Here is a 19,202-nt window from a genome sequence, read left to right as displayed (position 1 = left end):
ACTAATGCTAAAAATCCTTCAGCATCAGAAAGAAGCTATGTGATTTAGCAACATGAGACATTTATTTAAGAGCTCCTATATGAATTCAGCAGGCTAAATTCAGGCATCCAAGCCTGAAAATGTTTGCTTTCATAAGGACATAAAAGGATTCAAAAGAAATGTGAACTAATTCAAGCTAAATATAGTAATGTCTCCTCAAACCATTATTAAAGTTTTATTAGCATTTTTTACTTCCTCCCCCGTGCCAGATGGCAAGGTGTAGAGCACTCTGCGTAACGCCATCAATATCTTTGTTGAAATGCAGGTGGAATGCTACAAGGTGTGCCACAACTGACCGGCTCCATGAAGGGGTGTGTTTGTTTCCTTGATACAGTAGAAGAAATCTTTCTCCCTCTTTTTTTTTTTCCCGGCTACTCAAGAAGCTGCCCTAAATCTGTTCAAGATAGGAGAATGGGAATGGGAGAGGACGAAACATGCACTTTCCCCTTCTCCTCAAGCAGAGACTGCTGGTGGAAGTGCTGGACTGGCAGTTCAAAGGACCGTTGTCCTCTGGTCATCTACCGCTTGGCTCAGTACGACTACAGCCAAAAGCAGCAGGAAGAGGATCAGCAGCGGTGCATGCTAAGGTGCTGAGAAGCAGGAAACGTAAGCTAGAGGATAGTATGTTCTCCATAATAAAACCCAGCATCTCTTCTAAGGCTAGCTGCAAAGACTCCAGGCACGGTAATCCACACAACACCAGTTCGTTTTACGCACACCAAAAACTTGCCATCATACGTCATCACATTTTGTCCACCAATACTGAAGGCATTCTACTAGAGGATATTATCTATCATCTAAGCTGTTTAATATCCATTTTTTTCTCTGTTCCTACTAAAAATAGAAGCCTATTTGACTTCACATCTCTCCCATCTTTTGAGCATCAAGAAAAGCAGAGCCACTTGACAAACTTGCAGGTAAAGTGGAATTTCAAACTGAACAAAGAACACATCAGCAAGCTACAAATAAATAATTTAGCTTTGGGCCTGAGGCATTACCTTTTATTCAAAGAGGCATAATTGATAGAGAATGCTAGCGGAGTCATTTACAAAATGTTAACTATGCAATAGCAGAACATCCTGTTACAAAGCAAGATGATTATTTTACATACCAGAACCTCAAAAGTAAATAGATGAATGCACAGAATCTTAAATGATGTTACAGATTAACGGGCAGATGAAGGATATTGGAGGCAATGTAATCCCTCAAAACGTTCAGGCAAGAACAAGTAATGCTCCAGCTTATTAAAAACACACCTTTATTTGCTTTTATTTTCTGCATTAACTCAAAACTTAACTCAAACTCTGCTGCACTGAAGAGGCTCACTAGGACCCTGTTTAACATCTTCATTAATGTTCTGGATGATGGGGGAGAGCGCACCCTCAGCAAGTTTGAAGATGACACAAAACTGGGAGGAATGCCTGATACGCCAGAGGGTCGTGCTGCCATCCAGAGGGACCTCGAGAGGCTGGAGAAATGGGCTGACAGGAGCTTCATGCAGTTTAACGAGGAGAAGTGCAAAGTCCTGCACCTGAGGAGGAACAAACCAATGCACCAGAATGTGCTGGGGGCCACCCAGCTAGAAAGCACCTTGGCAGAAAAGGACCTGGGGGCCACCAAGCTGAACATGAGCTAGTGATCTGTCCTTGCAGCAAAGCAGGTTGTGGTATCTTGGGCTGCATTAGGCAAAATACTGCCATCAGGTCAAGGGAGATGATCCTTCCCCTCTACTCAGCACTGGTGAGGCCACCCCTGGAGTGCTGTATCCAGTTCTGGCCTCTCCAGTACAACAGAGAAATGGTGCTACTGAAGAAAGTCCAGCAAAGAGCCACAAAAATCGTTAAGATGCTGTCCTGTGAGGAAAGGCTGAGAAAGCTAGGACTGTTCACAGCCTGGAGAAGAGAAGGCTCAGGGGATCTTATCAATGTGTAAAAACACCTGAAGAAAGGGTACAAGTAAGATGGAGCCGGATTCTCTTCAGTGGTGCCCAGTGACAGGACCAGAGGCGATGGGCACAAACTGAAACACGGGAGGTTCCCTCTGAACATCAAGAAACACTTTTTTTTTCCTGTGAGGGTGACTGAGCACTGGCACAGGTTGCCCAGAGAGGTGGTGGAGTCTCCATCCCTGGAGATACTCAAAAGCTGTCTGGACATGGTCCTGGGCAACTGGCTGTAGGTGGCCCTGCTTGGACAAGGGGGTTGGATCATATGACCTCCAGAGGTCCACCTTCCAACCTCAACCATTCAGTGATTCAGTGATACAGACCCCATTAGTCCTCCATATAGGAAAGCAGCTGTATACTAGGCGTGTGTTCAAGCCTACACTGAAAGCTGCATTACCTATGTTACTCATCTGCATCTTCCCCTGACTGCAGTCATAGAAGACAGACTGGGTTTCTACCACAATATCTTTTCAGTTATCTTCTTTAAATTAGTAAGGTAAATAATTACTAAATATCTTCTGCCTCCCTCCCCTCTCTGTCCCAGCTGGATAATTTGGTAACCTGTTTCTTCCACTGGAAATGCTCTTGGACACCTTCACAAAGTAACAATGAGCAACAGGTCTGCAAGATGTTATCTAGAGACAAAAGCTTTCTTTGCAATACTTGTGGCTCTACACCGCTATGCGCTTATCAGTACTGCTGAAAAAGAACTCTGCGGATCTGAAATACATCACCACTTGTCTGTCTAAAAAATAGGATGTTTACTCTGCCAGGAACCGCATGGCTGACCAGGAATTAATTTGGAATCATTTCCTGGACCAGGCTGAGGAAAGAGACAAGCAGGACTAATGTACAGCAGCATAATTAATCACAGTTAATTGAATATTTATTTATTTATTTTAGCACAGTTTATACCTCTCAGTTAAAGATAATATGTGAATTAGCATTTTGTATTTTGGTTTTTGTTTCCTTCTGTTTTGTTCAGACACTTTCTGCCTATTTATTCCCTCATGGTGGTGTTTCCACAATGTAAGCCCTTAATTTCAGCCTGCTAAATGCAAGTGAAGATCTCTTGTGGTGGTGTTCTGTGATAAAGAAACCAGAAATAAAATTAAAACACACACCAACATTCTCTTACGAGATCATGCTCTGTTGAATTGCTGAGGACGATGAAAAGCAGCAGGGCTTGGCATAGAAGTAACTGTGGAAGAGATCAGTCCATGCCTCTAACATCGGAGATATGCTGGGGAAATAGAGGGAGTGTGAAGGGGGAAACAGGAGCTCTATTTCACTGCCCTAATCTAATAAGGATGCATCTACCAGGGACGTAATTCAGAGCTTCTCACGAAGAGCACCAAGGAACTTGGGGGCCATCTGTCAGCACTGGTTAACAGCTCTCCAGGGCTGTCTCTCACATAGCAGAGCGTCTGGCCAACTGGCCTTTATTTTTTTGCTAAAGTAACCTCATCAAAATCTTTTAACTGCTCTCTACAAAACCACTGCTGGTCTGTCACCGAGACTGGCCAATCCTTACTGTAGTCCGACCTCAAATTCAAATAGAAAAACAGGAGGGAGGAGAAATTAATTTTCAACAAGAGCAATCACATAAGTTTAAAACTACCTAACTATACTGGAAATTCATGACCAAAGCACCCATCCACACCTGAGTATAGTGGCTTTTCCACTCCCTGACTGCTCTCTCCCCGTGGGAAAGACACACTAAGACAGACACAGTTCCTACCCAGCCTGTCCACAAATACAAAATGTGCCCTGATATGGTGGATCAGCTCAGCGACAAGCTTAGAGAGAGCCCAGTAATACCCAAGCCTAACGTCTACTGTCGGATACAGCAGCACACGGATCTCAGCTTTATCTTCTATAACAGGGAGAAGCTAAAAGAACAGCATTTTCATGGTAGGATGGTTGAATTTCAAGCAACAGCATACTTGACCGTGGCCTTTATGATGCCTGCTAACGAAATACTGGTCTGAAGTATCAATCCACAGTTTAAGTGTTTTACCATAGATTGACTTGCATACAATGTGCATGCTCAGATGTACACATGGCTCCCTATAGGTGAATGAACACACTACCCACATCTCAGCTTTAAGAGAATAAAGTCATCCTGCATAGGACTGATTCCAGCCACCAAAGATGAATGAGGCCCATCATATCATAGCTAAATTCAAGACCCCTGCACCAAGCTCAGATGACTGGGGTTGGCACTGAGGAGGTACACAGATGGGAGGAATCCTCCCCCACCATCTGGAAGATTTGCTACACCTGTAGCAGCAGCTGCTTTGATGCACACAAAAATACACATCTCCTCTGCAGAACAAAGAAAATAAAGGTCTCAGTGATGGCAAAACTTCCAGGTTTATATGCTGTTGGTGCCTATTCCCTTCCTGTCAGCTTGATCCCACGCAGCACCATGAATCCCTGCCATATTTCCTGTAACTAAGCTCTTTGAAAATGGAGCTGCTGAGCAAGTGGAGAATTAGCCTAGGGAGGAGGAGGAAGTACAAAGTGACCTCTGCAATCAATAAAGCTTGGCAGATTATGAAAACACACATTCATGCAAATTGCTGGTATTTTCTTAAACCTAGAAAACATTGTTATTTCATGCATCAAAACTGATTTGATTTTAACACATTAAAAGAAACCTCCTTCGATGTTTTGGTTTAATACTGTCAAAGATACCAACATGATATAAAATACGCATTATGAAATACATATACACATAGATAGAAAAGAGTGTATTAAAATTGAAAGTTGAGATAGTTTCTTATATAGAAAGTCAAAACAAAACATAAGAAAGTATAACCAAAATATTCTGACTTGAATCACTTTGCATTTTTCAGGTGACAGATTAATAAATTAATACTTGTACATCCTCAGTGTCAAAAACAGATTTCTCACTCATCAGCAAGTTTGGGCCAAGCCCACTCCGGAGTATCATGCTAGATTAAATCCCATGACAGCAGCAACTCCAATCCATTTAAAAAAATAAAAAAAAAAAAAATCAAAGCAGTAACTTTCATCAAAAATTACTTTGAGGAAAGTGAGTCCAAACAGTCAAAAAGCCAGTTACTGTTCTGCAGCTTGGGATAATCGCCCTGACTCTGCTCCTTCATGCCTTAAAGCAAAGCAAACACAAGAGCTTTTGAACCACTTTGGAAGAAACTCAATTGCTTTTCATTGTATGTCCATATACTAAGAACAGAACACTTTTGTGTGATTTGGAAATTCTGTGCTAGAAAATGACTGGCACCAAGTTAGAATGACATAGAAACCAATAAAAGTTATGGACAGAGAACTCATGAAAGTACAGCATAGACAACAAAATGTGTACCAGTAATTCTCGCTCATATCCCTAGACACAGCTGTTCATCACTGGGGATTACTAAAGCTGTGACAGCATTAGACAGAGATTGACAGCTGTCTGTTGTATAACTAAAAGCAGAAAGCCAGCATGTGTTTTGCTAGCTGCCAGCTGAGAGGAGTAAACAAACAAGCCAAAGGGGTGTACAGTCATTAGTGTATAGATTAAGATTGACTGAAGCTGTGTGAAACTTCTGCAGAAAAAGCCCCAAACAAGCCTGTGTTGCCTTCATGATGCCTATTTTAATTTTAAATTGGAAATACAGATTAAGCTTACTAAAATATTCATAAAACTGAGCTAAACTAGAGAACAAGATTGGACTGAGTTATTGCTTCAAATCTGAACTGTGTTTAGGCTCATCAGGGCTGCATAGATTTTCAGATCAAACAAATCCAAATTTACCTTTGGAGTTGTACATTGATTTTTTCTTTTTTTCCCCTGATTGTTTTACCTGAGTTTTACAAGGAATCTGAATAAAGACCAAACAAGAGGAGATGTTTACATATCTATATCAATACCTGCGCATTACTCCACAGAGAAAACACTGGTAGCTTTGGCACAACTGAGTCACCTGCTCTCCCATGCACAAGGGACTCAGTCAGTCACACTCCCCTTTTCAGAACAATACTGCCCAGTGACTGGCCTACAATGAAGTAAATTTGGAAAAAAAAAATAATCTAGGTGTATTTAAGTATTATTGTAAATCTTATTTGGAGCTTAATGGAGCTCGTTTCCTCTCATGATTGCTATCCCAAGTGGAAAGGACTGGGAATCTTCCTCTACTAGAAGCCTTTCTTCCTCCTTATCTCCCACGACTATGAAGAAACCTCAGCAGATCAGTCATACAACAATTATGATACTGAATATTCCTCACCTTCCATAACCTTCAACATACTTATTCTGTTCCCTGCAGGACAGATTGAATATCTGCTGCAGGGAGGAGAGAGATTTCTTTGCATTTGCTGGGCTTATTTTGAGACCAACCTTAACTCTAATCAGCCTTGGTGTTATATTTCGTTCCGGTATAATTGTAATATCTCCTATCGACTAATATGTACTCTAGACATGGCCTCGTCTCCATTGTGGGATTACCACAGATACAAGTGTAAATTTTTTTAAACCAACATGCCTTTGCACTCAAGCATAATTTACAATTGAAAAAAATCTTGGTCAAGAATCACACCTTCAGATACCACTTTTTTTTTTTTTTAATGGTGCCCTGCCCCATTTCCCAACATATGTGAGTTTAAGACTGTAGAAGATAACGTATCCTTTACTAAGTCTGTCATCCACTGGGGCCACTCTTCTTTGCGATAATTTGAACTGTGTTTAGGCTCATCAGGGCTGCATAGATTTTCAGATCAAACAAATCCAAATTTACCTTTGGAGTTGTACATTGATTTTTTTGAATCTTTGGAACCATCCAGCCAAAATATGGTACTCAGTATCATTACTGAGGTGGTTAAAACGTTTGTCAAAATTGTAATACATACAACTGGTGGATTAATAAACATTTGCCATCAGCAACATGGCTAATGTTTTGTCGTGGCTGATGCGTCCAGTGCTACCACTGGAGATCAAGCTGCCACGTGCTCATCATTTCTTTAGGATTCAGATTTCTTGAATTACAGCAAACAAAAAAAAGAAGAGGCAATGGACACAAGCTGCAACACAGTAAATTTCCAAAGCTGGGAAAAAGATTTCACCATGAGAGCTGTCAGACACTGGGAAAAGCTGCCCAAGGAAGTTGTGGAATCTCCACCCTTGGAAACATTCAAAACTCAACAAAACAAGGTCCTGAGCAACCTGAGCTGCACTGGCCCTGCTCTGAGCAGGGATTTGGATGAAGTGTCCTCCAAAGGTCCTATCGAACCTGAATTATTGTGTAATCATCTGTGAAAGCACTCTGTGAAATTTCTTGTGCTGAAAGAACCAGCAGCAAAACTAAGAGGAAACCCAGAACTCTTGGCATTTATTAATTTCTACTTTTTAGTGAGTTTTTCATTAATTCCTCCCAAAAGATTTCAGGAACACATAGAAACATATCACCTACCACACCGAAATAAGACTCCTCTTCACCAGGTGCCACAATTCTCAGTCTATTATAGTAATTTTTGTTCTTGAGATTTCACTCCTGTCCCAAGACCTGAGCACTGTCACTCAGTAAACTTCTGACACATCTGAGAAAGCAGATTAGAAGCCAGCAGGGTTAAATCTTACAGGATGTCTTTGCTGATTCCTAGTTTTAAGTGGATATTGAGTCATCAAATCTAGTCCAGGTCAAATGACACGGAAATCTCCAATGGTTAACCCCTAGGGGAACTGAAGGCTTTTTGTGACAGAAAGCGCCACCTGCCAATCAGTAGATCCATCTACTGATCCAGCCATCACAGGACTCAAAGGTAGCTAGCACATTTATTCTCAGTTCTAATCAAAACACTGGGCAAATCCAGGTACCATAACAATCCTCCTGGCTGAAGTAACTTACTCAAATACAAGCTTGATCACAAAAAGAAGTGTTTCCATTTGTATGGAAATCTTGGTTTGAAATACGTGTTGGGAAGAAGTGTTATCTTAGCTCAAGACAATGTTTTTATTTTCATTGATTTATACATTTAATTTTATTGATTGTTATAATATTTATTCATTTCAACACACCAAGTGCAATCTGCACTAACTGGAACTCACTTGACATTTTTCAAATACAACTTTTTCACTTTTGTAATGCTTGCCTTCATTAGTTACACGTGCAATTACTGAATACAAGACATTTTAGTAGACTCCATACCGCAAATCACTTGAGTGACATTGTCCATGAATTCATGCAAAATTGCTATTTCATTTGGTCACTGAACATGAGGTAAAGCACATTTATTTATTTCTACATAAATTCTTTTTTGGTTTCTAATATAATAACATTTATTACAGTCTGTGTTTTTTGTAGAGATGCCTGTGACACAAGGAACCAGTCATTCTCTCCTGTACAAAGAAAAGACTCTGACAGTGATCTGCATTAAGAAGAAAATACAGCTGTTCTATTTTAAGAAAAAAATCTTTTCTTTAAAAGTCACTGTATTAAATAATGCAGCGTTTGTGACTATAACTCTTTCCCTATGCACTGTTTTCACTTGGACATCATTGAGTTTCTCAGTAATTACAATCCATTGCACATCCATTTACACTACAATGGTGGCACAGGTAATTTATAAAAATCAAATCTAAAATGCTATGGATAGTAGTCAAGAGGCAGACATGAATCATGTTACACACAGTTGGAGAATTTGCTATGATTAATTAAAGATTTGCAGTCAGACCTTTCTTGCTTTCATAACTTAACGAGTATAGCACAAATTAAATATGAAAGTTGAAAGACAGTGATTTTCTGAGAAAGGTCTTCTGACAATAATTTAGGAAAAGAGGTGCAAGATATTTTACAATCTCTCAGAGAAGATTACAGAACATAATATCCTGAAGAGTAACACTGAAACGTTCTTACATTTAAAAAAAAATAAGAGAGAGAGAGAACCAAGCTCTTTGTTTGGGTTCAGAGCAGTTAGGGGAAAGCTTGTGTAGTCACGAAGTTGTATTTCCTTGCCTTTCAAAGGTTTTCTTTTGTTGCTGGCTTGTCACACAGTTACATGCTATCAGCTGAATTAGGAAAATCTTCTGAGGACTGTCCTTCTGTTACCCTGTTTGAGTCAACAGGAATTTCATCACTGAGCTTATCAATAGTAGAGTCAGGGCAACAGTGGGCAAGATTTTGGTAATCCCATCTCTGAGAACAGATTTCAGGGGAGCCTTTGGAAGAGGTACGAATATACTGACAACATGCGTTGATCAATATTGATTCTGATTTCACCGATATCTGTTTAAATACTTCAACAGATATCAATGAGAAAAAACAGGTATTACAGGGGAATTTCTTCAGATTTTTGCATAAAGTCCATTTCTCAGTGATACATTTCCTCCACTAAACATTACCTGCAGGTTCTGAGAGACATTCATTCAGCTGCGTTGGAAGCCGCCCATACGGCGCTCATCAGATCTGCCAATACGAGACCACAAGAAAAAGCAGAGTATGTACTCTGCTTTAGTAGCAGTTCTGGCAATATGGTGATCTGGAGGAGCATCAATAAACTCATAATTTCATCTCAGAAATAGCTTTGATTTTGCATTGTTTAAATAAATCCATTTAACATTATGACACCCTGCATACATTGCAACCAGCATTTCTTTAAACATTACAGAAAGAAGGCTGGCTTGAATTTTTAAGTGTATGCACTGATCTCAGCAGCTGATGGGTAAAACCAAATAATTCATGCTTCTGAAAGTTTCTCAGAAAAGTAATTACTGAGGTTAATATTTCATTAATCACCTTGTATGTCAGAGGTGGGTTTTTTCTCCTAGCCATCAAGCAGGATTTCTGGAGAAAATAATGAAGTCAAGTATTAAAACCTACATCATTGTCAATGACTTGCTAAACATCTGAATGTGTAGGTTGATAAATGAAGGAAGGAAAAAGAACAGCAAAGATGGAAACAACACTCAAAATGACATGGTGCTAATGAGCACTGAACATTGTTAGAGGATGCCAGTCATCCAGCCATCTGCTGAAGACAGACAAAAGAACAAACAAGGTTAAAGGGAACAGAAGAATTGGAAAATTAATGGTTCACAAAACTCTCATCTGAAGTTTTTTTATTGCAGGAAATACTTTGTTAAGATTCTGTGGAAACCCTAGATGCCAAACTTCATTTTAACTCGAGGACCACATTTCAGGTAAATACCAAAATAGGATACAAGAAGCGTATGTTGTTATTTTCCAGCCTTTTGTGATGGATGAACAAAGAAGTGCAGAGCAACTATGATGCCAAAAAAAGAAACATTACTGCTAAAATACTTTTTTAAAAAGACTCCAGAATAACTAAGTCTCAAGGAATTAGGAAGATACAAGGCAAATAAGGTTATTTACATAAATCTATTTTTACACTCTAAGAGAATTATAAAAGTTGTCTCATACTTCCACATTTACTTTTTTTTTTATTTTTAAAGCTTACAGCAAGTTACTTTTACCTTTTCTTAAAGGTACCTCAAAAGACAAAATAATTTAAGTTTTACTGGGTTTTGGTTGTTTATAACAAAGATGACTGGAACCATATTGTTACTGTTTTGGCTTCTCTTACACTGGAAATTTACATCTGCTCAATCCCAGTCTTCTGGAAAAGTACCTGGCACATCAGTCCAATCATAACAACATGAACACTGAGAACTAATACTTCCAGAAATTCAAAGAGGAAGACATTTTTTTTTTTTGAGTGTGTGTGTGAAATATTCATCATGAAAAACAACAGTAAACAGCAGCACAGTTAGAAAGCAGGTGGGTGGCCTAACAGATTAAAAATTCCAGCTTTTCTTGCAATTTTCCTACAATTCTGGATGCAAGTGCTTTAAAAATTCCTTCTCTCATTCCTCATACTGCAAAAAAGATTTCTAATAAAAAATATACTTTGAAGTCCACAATATTCATATCTTCAACTAAAACAAAAAATGGCAATAGGTTTATTCCTAACTAAAGAGTTTTTAGTTGACTGAACAGCAAAATAAATCCATTGCCATATTTTTCAATTAATCACAAGCCAGCTAGAAGGCCTCACTGAGCAAGTTGCTAGGCATGACTGGGTGACAAATTATGCTGATGAATTGACCAGAAGTTACAAGTATCATGCCAAAATGATACCCTTTGTACCAAGAAACACTCTTGTTAAGAATCTAAGGGCCTCTAACACAGATTTAACTCCAGAAAGCTACACTCCTAGTAAATGCCAAGCAGGAATATGAAAACAATGTGGCATTATTATTATTATTAAACACTTCTTTGACACAAAGTAGTACAAATAGGGCAGGAGGTCCCTATCTGTACAAGCCCGTGCTCTTATAAAAAGCCATTTGATGCTAGCAGCACTCAAACTGCAGCAGCACAGAGCGGGGCCAAACCTCTGTCTCCCCATTAGTGCCTCTGCCTTCGCCATGATGCCTTTCGGGCTTCTTTTTATGCCTGCCAGCCACATCTTCTCATATCCTGTTTGGCACCTTGCCGCAGCTATTTACATTGGAAAAACAAGGAGACAGCTGGCTGGTGGATTCAGAGAACCTCCTGCTCTAGTTAGAGAAAATAATTGTTCTTCTCTACAAAGCACATTTTTCTTTTTTAATACCAGGCTATAGCACTCACAATGACCTTGCCTTCTGCAGACAAACATTATTTCAGAAACAACCACTACCAGAGGAGAATAGCCTGAATAGGTACAGAACAGTGCCCACAGATTTCTGACAGAACACAATAATCCAAATTCTCACTAAGGTCTCAAGTGGACGTAAGGTTCATACCATGATGGATTATTGCCTCTGATTGCCCATAGTTTGTAGTGCTCAATATACCACATCACTAGTCTTTGCTTTTACGTTATGCTTGACGTATATTTTATCAGGAAAATCTTGGTGTCTCCTTGTTAGATCCTCAGCTGCCTTCTCTCAGATGAGGCTTGGCATGCTGTAAGGGAATGAGGCTGCTCTATTTCATCATTTTGTCTAAGAGGTAAAAGAAACTACATCAGAATTTATTTCTGTCTCTCTAACTTAGGAATATTTTTCTCACCCTTTTGCTATATCGGGAAAGCAAAAAATAATTGTGTCAATTCAGACTAGCAACAATCACAAACAGGCTGATTGCCAACACAGAGGGAGGTAGCAGCAAACACACACAGTCCCAGGCTGAACTGATTCATGTTTTACCATGTGCCTTAAGTGGCCTCTCACAAACTGGTTTTTTGCAACCTCTGTGTTTTACAAGCTGCAGTTTGCAAACTCCGTCCTCCATTTGCAAAGAGCTGGCTAAAAGGAGCGCACACTGGTGAAATATAAGATGGAAGTGGCACATGCAAGGTTCCCATGAGCCGAAGAGTAGGAAGAAAAAGGAAGCAGGCAGACAAAATGATGCTGAGAAAGGGAGATTGTCAGGGAGAAAACAGTATATGGGGGAAAGGGTAGAAAGAAACAAAAGAGAAGGTAAAAACAGATTTCTACCGCAAGAGCAGTGTCTTACCATGATTAACAAAGGAAGAAGAGCTGCTCTGCTCACTGTACTACAATTCAACATAAACATTCAAGTCTCTCTCTTAGAAACAGCAAGTATATTCCCCATATAATTTTTCCCTATGACTCAACAGGAATAAAGGACTATGATGGCCATATTCACAGCTATACTTCAGAACTTGTACAGGCAGTGTCATCAAGCGATAGGAAAAGAGGAAATGGCCTCAGGCTGCGCCAGGGGAAGTTTAGGTTGGATATTCGCAAAAATTTCTTCACTGAAAGGGCAGTCAGGCACTGGAACAGGCTGCCCAGGGAAGGGGTTGAGTCTCCAGCCCTGGAGGTGTCTAAAAGACAGGTAGACGTGGTGCTTAGGGACATCGTTTAGTGGTAGACTTGGCAGTGCTAGGTTAACGGTTGGACTTGATGATCTTAAGGGTCTTTTCCTACCTAAACCATTCTATGATTCTATTTTACCTTTTCCAGAGGTGATTCCTCCATGTCTGTCTGAGCTGAATCAGCTAAAGGAACATGTCCTCAAAGCATGCTTCATCCAAAACCTTATAAACTAATCTCTGCTAGGAAAACAGAAAACAAGCAACCAAGATGTTTCAGAATTAGTATCTTCATCCTTTCACTGATCTCTTCACGCATAGCATCCAGGTCGCAGAAAACCTCTGTTAACATTGCCAGTTCAGCTCTTTCAAGAGCACGCATTACAATACCACCCCTCGCTATCAGACATTGGCTTTTCTATCCAGCACATGTGGGAGGCTTAGAATTGCCCACATTTTGATGAACTTTTTAGAGTCACAATAAAAGGCACATCTCTGGCACATGGTCAGTTTTCTCTGCTGAATGCTAAGTACCTACTCTGTTAAAGTATCAAAGTGCCATAACTTGTAAGTGAACTATTTACATATTTATTACTTTTCTTTAACAAGAATAAAGCAATGCACTTTCCTCTAACCTTGTTGCCAAAAATGATTGAATCATGTTATCTGAAATTTGCACACAGCAAACACACACACACTAACAGCCCGAGGCAGACAGACAGCCTGAAATATTGCATTGCTGATTTAAGTTTGGCAAAGTTATAAGCAACTGAAAATGGAATTCCATCATGGAAAGCATCAGCCTTCCTTAACTGTAGGCATCACTACTATCTGCCTAGTATATTTGTAAAAATTTTCTGAATGAATGTCATGGCTGGATCTCAGTGTTTGTTTGCTTATCTACTCAGGCACTTTCAAAATCCATAGACACAAGCAGCCCTGGATTACAGATTTCAAGACTGGCTCTGTGGTTTGCCTATATGAAAACTTCATTGACAATATTGGCTTTAGGTATTGCCAATGGACTGTCCTACCATAGTGCAGTAACCCCTTTGCTAAGACAACTGTTTCTGCATACAGAACAGGACTTCTAAAGAAAGAAACATTTTGGTCATGGTATGTTTCAGCTGGCTCAGCTGTAACATAATTTTGGGGAGAAAGGGAATGTTACCAGACTAAAACCAAGTTGCATAATTAAACCTTCCAAACATTTCATGATGTGAAATCTCCGAGAGGAGTATCTCTACCACCTGCTCCATTTGAGCATCTGATTGCAGTAGCCATGGGTATGACAGCAAGTGTTTGCTCCTCACCCCCAAAGGCACCATGTTCCAGCAAGTCCGTGCCATTCTCAGAGCCATGGCACACACCTTCGTAACCCCGGGCAGAGACCTACCATGAGCCCAGGCAGCATGAGATGCTCACAGCATTCACGCTGCTTTGTTACATCCTTGTTTCCCCTCACTTATGACACAATGGCACTATGAATTCCAGACAGCCCAATGCTCTCACAATTGTGTGTCCACAAGAACGAAAAAAAGCAGAGAAAACTAAGAGCAGAAACAGTGTGCTTTCCCCCCCCCCCAGTCTAGTAGCCTAATTTATATGCAGAACACAGGCAATGAGCCTACATTATGCAAAATAATAGCATAGATTAAATTCAAAGTTTGGGGGATCTGTAGGTCCTGTGTACACACATTTTCTCTTGTATATTTAAGTTAGCTCTAAACAGCAAGGATTTTTCTGTTATCAGCATTAATAATGTTGTTTAAAACATTTTTTTTTTTTTTGTCCTGTATTGTGAAATATTTCTAACGCACAGTGCAGTGGGATTTGTCTATATTGAGCTTTCTTAAGGAACCCACATTATTCAAGGAAGCAGAGCTCACAAGCGGTGCAGGAGGAGATAAGATTGCCTGACACAGGGTCTTTGCATGGTTCCTTCAGGAAAGTACTACCCAACAGCAAACCCCAGGTGCTGCTTCCAATACACAGCAGATATATAATACCATGACTTTCACCTACTTTTTGAATCACGCACCATCTTTGTGGTACAGCCTGAAGGGGAGCTTTCACACACCTACCAAAGAATCTGGCCCAGCATACTGTCAAGTATCCATTTCTTACATTCTCTCTTCCCCAGATAAGTTTACCAAAACCAGGACAGTGCAGCTTGCTACAGGCATAGATCTGACGTGGTTACAAGTTCACACAGCCTTTACTCCTACTCTGGAAGAAAGGAAAAAAAAAAAAAAAAAAAAAAAAAAAGAATCCAGGAGAACTGTCTAGTTGGCAATCAGGGAGTTCAAGCTGCTGTAATACCTACTGTCTCTATAATATAGACTGATGAATAATATGGGAGAAGGAAAAGGGTAAATATCCTTAAAACATCCTAGAACCAAGAAAAGGAGAAGATTTTGGCTAGATGATTTTGTTATTTCAGAGGCTAGATACTCTAGTAGCGATGGAGATAAGTATGTAGGATACATACACTAGGAATAAACAGGTATTAACACATCTGAGTCTATTTACAGTGTTATCACACCTCTGCTTTTGCAATTTTGTTAATGTCTTGTCTAAAAGTGTCAAGCTCTGTATTGGCACTGACCTATCTCATTTCTCTACCTTCTATTTTTCAGTAATAGGCATGTTCTGTACCTGAAAGACTTTCATTGTAATAATGGATAATGATTAACATGTAGCTTAAGCAATGACATGAAATAAAGTTAACGTTTTACTGCCTTCAGAAGATAAAAATACTTTGTTTGGAATTTAACAGCTAGTAAATTGTTCTATAAAAACACAGCTCTGCAGCAATTTTCATTTTCTGCGTACTTATTACTGGGGAAGAAATCCTGGCCTTGTTGACACATAAACCAAAATTCTCACTGAATTCAATGGAGCCAGGACTAGGTCCACACAATTTTACAAAGTCACGATTTACAAACATATGCTCATGGATTCAACATTCAGGCTTTGCATCTCAATAAACAAACAGAACAGGGAAATCTAGTTGGTACAGACCTAATTTCCCAGAAAACAAAACAAATAAAATCAGCAAGCAATGGGAAAGTAAGTAGAAAACCAGGAGAGAGAGAGAGAGAGAGAGAGAGAGAATGGGAAAGGCAGAGGTTCTGTAGCAATACTGGGCTAAGTTCTGGCTTGTAAGCACTTCTACACTAAGGATCTCAGTACCTTACTTTCAGGTACTGTGTGACCTAAAACAATTCGCTGCCTCCAGTCAGGCACTCAGGCAGCCTACAAACCCCAGGGACGTCACAACCAGAGCATTCAGCCAGGCTGTGAAAACCTTTGGTTCAGTATCTTTATCCGGAGTGCACACTTCCCACCATACTGACAGCAGGTACTTCTTCCTCCTATGGAAGCTCTTCAGGTTTCCTTCTGTGGGTCGATTAGATACTCCCTGTGCTAGAAAGAAGCAAAACCTAACATATCTTGGACCATAGTATATCCCCAAAAGAAGCACCAGTCTGTAGGCTTACATATAGGTAAGTAGTTTATGCTAATTCAAACAGCTTCCATAGAGAAAATTGAAAGAAGACCTACTGCTTGGAAGTGCCCTTGTGGTTAGGTTAAGGAACTTGCCAGGGACAGTGGGAGACCAGGCTTCCTGATCTTACCCCACTCTAGTCCTCCAGGGAAATTTTCCAGTTGGGTTTTCCACGCTCCAGTTGAGAACTCCAGTCTGTAATGCTGGCTGTTACCACCATTTCCTCCTCTCTCTTTTTCTGCTAATAGTGTCCTATTCACCCCTTTACCACTAAGACTGACATGCAAGTCTGTTGCTTACTAGGTCGCAAGGTTTTTAACACAGCTAGTCACAAAGCTGTAGGTGCCCTCCGACACAGAAGTAGGTGGGCCGGGACAGTTCCTCCCCTGGCCACCAAATGCTACAGTTTCATATTTGACAGCAGTGCTGGGTAAGGACCCATCTCCTCTCCCTCATTGCTTGCCCTTACCCTTGCTACTCCTTGCTTCTGTCCTGCTGCATGGTCAAACAGACAATGGAGCTTAACCAGGTGAAAAATGACATTTTTTTGCTGGTTTGATTTTCAGTCCAGGGGAGGTAACATGAACACGTGAAGAAGGTACCAAGGGTATAGAGAGCACAGAAACTGCCTAAGTCAGCATCGTTGCTGATAACTGTCCACAAAATCACATCCCAAAGGGAGTGGTTTCATGATCAGCTGCAGGTGACCCAATGCCACACTGACACCAAAAAGGATGTTCCAGTCCCCTACTTTGTGCCACTACTAGCAGCCACAGTGATGTGTGGTCAGTTGGACCTGGGGATTGACTGACTCCACAGACCCACCAGCAAGGTGCCGGACCACATTCTTTCCATGAGGATTTAGATCAGCTTAAACCAGGCATGATATATTATCCCAAATCCTTTTCTGGACTTAGCTCATCCTTACCTGTCTTCTCATAGCTGAGCTGCAATATCATTAGAGCCTGAGAGAACAAGAGTGGCAGAAACAGAGATTTGGCTTACATGGCATACTTATTCAGTTTAATAGATAAACAGCTGTAACCTTCTAAAATTACCTGTTTCTTATCTGGCTAGAATAAAAAGACATAGAAAGACTCTATCTCTGTAACCTAACATTTTTTAAAACAATTTTCACAAGATATTTTAGGCCAGTTACAAAATAGACCATATTTTTTAAGTACCTAGAATCCCGGCATACTAAACAAAATATGTTAATTGTTAAAAATCAACTGTCACATTTTACTGTAGGTCTTTTAGTATGGTTACCTAGCTTTCTTCCAGGTATACGATTACATTTTTTCTCTTTTAATAACTATTGTTAATATATGTATGCACTGCCCTACACATGTAAACAAGCAGATCAACTTCTAACAGCACAGTTAATAAGTTTCAAAGGCATCACCTGCAATATCTAAGCCCATCCCAAAGGACCCTACAGCTTTCACTGTTGCTTTCCAGGGCGTGAGTTATGCATTGCGTTGCCTTCTTAAACCCTGGTGACTTGCTTATGCATTCTACTGAGTCTTCAAAGAACAGCTTTTCCCAGCATCTCTAGGAACAGGTACAAAGCCACCTCTTTAAACAGCACTTCAGTAGACATCTACCTGTACCTCCCTCTCTCTCTCTCCCCCCACTCTTCTTGAGTCTCCTCTTTCTAAACATTTGGCAGTAAGTTCTTCCATTTTCTCTTCCTTTTTCTGCCAGGTGTGGCACGTCTCTCTCCATGAGCCTTTATTCCATCCCGTTCTTCACCAGACACACACACACATGTCCACTCTCAAAGAAGTAAGCCCCATTTTGCAGTGGTATTCTTTAATGACTTCACAGTGAGACAGCATCTGCACTTAGCTCCAGAGCGCCTTGAGGTTACAAGTGAAATGCTAGCGAAGCGTTTGCCATACCTCAAAATAGATGCAGCAAACTAGCAAATTTTCCTGACAAGAAGCAGTTTGTGTAGCTTTCCAAAGGGACTAGAGGATCAAGACTTCAAACAGGTGAGTCTCTAGGCCACTACTTTAAATGAAATGAAATACTATTTTTGTACTTCTCCCCTGTACCATCAAAGACTTGCTACAGTTTTGCAGCTCTTCCCTCTCTTTTTGTTTCTGTCTGAGAGGGAAGCTTCACGGCAACTCCTGCCAAATTTATTCTATACCACCAAACCCAGGCTCAGTACTATCTCCCTATCAGCATATGGCCAGGTAGAGAGGCCAGTAATGAACACATACACAGCCAAAACCTGAAAAGGGCATGCTTGAGTTCCTGCCAGCCACGGAAACTCAGAGATAGTTTCCTCATCTGGCTTTTCCCGTAACCAACTAAAAGCTTTGAGAGAATACACTGGGTCATTTTCTGGAAACTAAGATATGTGCTTCCCAAGGCTGTTGAGGGGATTCTTCCTGCTCTCTCTTCCCTATTAGAAATCATGCAATTATAATCACTAACTTCATTGTGGTTCTTTGGCCATCATTTAAAAAAAAAAAAAAAAAAAAAGTCTTAGATAAGAGAATCTTCTTTGGAAAATGTAAAGGCAGAGACACTGAGGCAGGATACACTTGTCTCCGTCTAGAGGGCAGAAAGGCGGTGGAGCAGGGGGGAGGTGCGCGATTTGGGGAACAGAGCTATGTGCTGGCCCTGTTCTCACACCCTTTCGTGAACCCCTGGGCCGCAACTGTCATGGACAGGATACTAAGCTAGGTGGAAAAATCAGGCTAACTAAAGTACACACTTATGTTTCTAGCTTTGCAATAACTGAGCATCTCAGAATGTTTAATATATTTGTGCCTGTTTTGAAAGGAGGTGTTGTTACACTGATTTTACAAAGAACCAAGATACGGGGAGGCTAAGGATTACCTGAGTGTTACCCTGAAGGTCTATGGCAGATCAGGATCCAGACCC

Source organism: Nipponia nippon, unplaced genomic scaffold, assembly GCF_047370975.1.
Source record: "Nipponia nippon isolate SJK-2023a ecotype South Korea unplaced genomic scaffold, ASM4737097v1 scaffold_2, whole genome shotgun sequence".
Lineage (NCBI taxonomy): Eukaryota > Metazoa > Chordata > Aves > Pelecaniformes > Threskiornithidae > Nipponia > Nipponia nippon.
Note: the sequence above shows the minus strand (reverse complement) of the source record.